Below are 3,470 nucleotides of genomic sequence, written 5' to 3'. Positions count from 1 at the left end.
AGATAAACAAATGAAATTTGGTATATCGATAGAATAGTTATAAGAGCATCTTTTGACATATTCTATTGTTTTCCATCACTTTCGATTTGACAGCAAGTGACCCTAACTTTCATATTTTAAATACGACAGTTGCTATATTATTACGTATTTCGATAGCACATTATTGGGAAAAACCACTTTTGTAATGCGTTTTTTTTCACAATAATTTAATATGATTATTTTTTAAATCAGTTGATAAATAAGACCATAAGAAGAAAAAAACTAAGTTACAATATAAATAAGGGCATTAAATTATTAAAAATACCATAAAAGGCTTTGATTTCTTGAAATTTCTTGAGGCTGCGTTTTGCCACGTTCTTCAATTATTTTCAATTGACATAATACATGACACCTATCTTGTCAAGCGCAATTACTATTTGATATTTAAGTAAATTTGCTAATATTAGAAATATTTACCAATGGAGAAAAAGTTGATATTTGGTTAAATTCCCGCGCATACGAACTTTCATTAGACAAAAAGGTGGAGAATTTTTAACAATACGTGTAAAAAGTCTTATTAGAATAATTTATAAATACCAATTTTTTTATATGTGTATCTATGTTATGTTAGGTAAATGTTAAATAAAATATGGTTCGGTTAAACTGGCAGTGATGAAAAACAACTGAATAGGTCAAAAGATGCTATTATAATAATTCCATCGATATACCAAATTTCATTTGTTTATCTTAAAGAGTAAAATAGTTATTAAGTGTACCATTTTATCTTCTTCCCGGTATAAGTCCAAATATATGTTTATTTTTTGGCTACGGCTCTCTCTTATAAGTTATTGTCCTTTGGTATTGTAATATATAATAATAATAATAATAATAATAATAATAATAATAATAATAATAATGATAATAATAATAATACTTTTATTATTCCATGAAAATAATGTAATATTACAAAAATAATAATAATACAGTGTATAAAAAAAATCAAAATTTCATGGAATAAAAGGCAATTTCAGCTTCCATTCTTTACACCAAGAAAAAGAAGTTGAATAAAGCCTTGAATTTAAAAAATTCTATAAATACCGGTATACATTGGCACTGCCGATGAAACGTTGGAACAAAAAAAGGCTATAGAATATTAAATCATATTTTACAGAAACGCACTATAAAATTTCAAGCAATAGACTCTATTAATATAAATTAATACATAGTAAGGGCCAAGACATAAATCTAAAGTACTTTTCAGAGACCACAGAGGAGGTTCAGTTTTATATAGTTTTTAAAACACTATATAAGGTCGATGGGATCAAATAAGAATAAGACTTCTTAAAAAGTTGTTTTTCATGATTTGGCACGGTTAAAATGTATTGTCGAATATTTAGATTATGAACATCGGTCCGAAATCTAATCTAATTATATAAGAATTTTTAAATTTTATTATTTTATAAAATAAACACAATGAGTGCAAAATGCATTTTTTAACCATGCTAAGCAATTCCAATTCTTTTAGCTTATAAGAGATAGGTTGTCATATGTTATGTTCGTCGTAATCCATATATAAAACGTAAGCGAGATTTTTGCATTTTTTCAATAAGAACAAAAAAATATAGCTTTTGCTGATCTTTCTTTTAAGTAAATGATCATTTGACACAATTAATAATTTGTTTAAATCATAATTATTATCAGCATTTGCATTTATATATTTGCGTGTCATCAGCGTATAGATGATACTGACATTGCAGTGAATTTATGATATTTGAGCTAAAAATACTATAAAAGAAAGGTCCCAATATTGAACCCTAAGGAACGCCTACCGTTACCCGCTCTAAATCAGAAAATATATCCTCCACAACTACCCTTTGAAATCTATCAGTTAAATATGAGGAGAGTACAGGCAAAATTGAAATGGATCGAAAATGGCTAAATTCAATCAGTAAAATTAATGTTATATTCAGATTATCAATTCCAAAAGCTTTTGATTTAACTTTTAGAATTATATTAGAAACCTGCTCTTCTGTAACATTGTTAAACAAAAATTGACCATTGGTTCGTTTGGTTTTTAAAGTTATCAGGTATTTGAGTAGATTTTGAACCCAGCATATTAAATTTTTTTAGTCACTCCTTGTTTTTTAGTATTATTATTTTGAAACTTTTTTAAATAAATCTTTTTTTCAAATGTTAGTAGTTAGATCTTTTAGTTGATTATAATAATTCCAATGCTCAGCTTATTTAGTAGGTCTATGTTGTCAATGTCAGTCATCCAAAGAGTATAGTTTTTGTTAATTTGATTACCCTAATCCTAAAAGATCAAGATTTCAAAATTTTTCTCATCAAAATTTACTTTATCATCTACAAACTAAACTGTGCGCTTATGGTAAAAACAGGCGTTTTTGGCGCGTCCGACTCAATTCGAAGTCGTATCGAATTTCTTTTGTTTCGGATTTTATCATCGAGCTCCTTGATGTCATCGACTACTGCGATGCGATATAATGACGACTACAAGTAGGTAGCTCTGCGTATAAATTAGTGACTTTGATAACTGATTTTTTTATCCCTTTATTATGATTACTTAAAATATTAAATTAATAAAAAAATATTTATGATGTAAATAATAAGAAAGTGACGTTAATTAAAGAGAAAATACATAAGTGAACGTGGTCACGGAAACGATGAGCATGACCACCCTTATGTGAAAGAAAAGTGAAACTGATGTCGTCGGTTGTAGACATTGTCACCTCTTATATTACGACAAATTGAATTTATATTTTTTGTTATCATTACATTATATTATATTAAAATTTGAAAAAAAAATAGTGACCTAGTTAAATTTTGTTTTACCATTTTAAATAAAAAACTGACTACTTTATGCATTCTATTCTCTTAAACCAATTTTAAAATAATATAATATAATAATAATAATAATAATAATAATAATAATAGTAATAATAATAATTATAAATTTAAGTAGATTCAAACTCTAAATAGAATAAAAAAGGGAACCGTGAAAAGCGCCCTGTAGTACTGCCATGAAAACACTTTTCTCTTTTGAATTTTCTACTTGTGATAAAGCTCTCCACGAGCTCTTCAGCACTTTTAGAAAAACCTACTTCTTTTCACGTCAGTTCTTGGCTTTTATAAAGTCAAAAACTGACAATAAAACCTCGTGGTAAAGCGTCTCAAAAGCTTTGCTATAATCCATCATGACAAGAATTGATGACCTGTCTATCTAAAGATCTAATAATAATATGATCAGTTACCTCACAAAGCGTTATACCACAACTATAATTAGAACGAAAATCTGATTGTTTTTAAGAAAGAACTGAATTTTTTGTTAAGAAAACTATAACCTGTTGCTCAAGATACTTCTCCAGAACTTTGGATAAAACTGGCAATATTGAGATAAAACAAGCTTCAAAATTCGATTATCACGACCGCTTGCTTTAAGCTGAAGTTTACCCAAGATATTCATAATAATA

General features: G+C 27.3%; 1 protein-coding gene across 1 annotated transcript in view; it reads right to left on the bottom strand.

Moving 5' to 3' along the window:
* The window catches only part of LOC126736460 (putative transcription factor SOX-15), a 302,005-nt gene that overhangs the window by 191,126 nt on the left and 107,409 nt on the right, over positions 1 to 3,470 (bottom strand). The window lies entirely within an intron of this gene.

The sequence above is a fragment of the Anthonomus grandis genome, chromosome 5, assembly GCF_022605725.1.
Source record: "Anthonomus grandis grandis chromosome 5, icAntGran1.3, whole genome shotgun sequence".
NCBI classification, from domain to species: domain Eukaryota; kingdom Metazoa; phylum Arthropoda; class Insecta; order Coleoptera; family Curculionidae; genus Anthonomus; species Anthonomus grandis.
The sequence above is the reverse complement of the archived record's forward strand: the minus strand, read 5'-3'. Positions and strand labels throughout refer to the sequence as shown.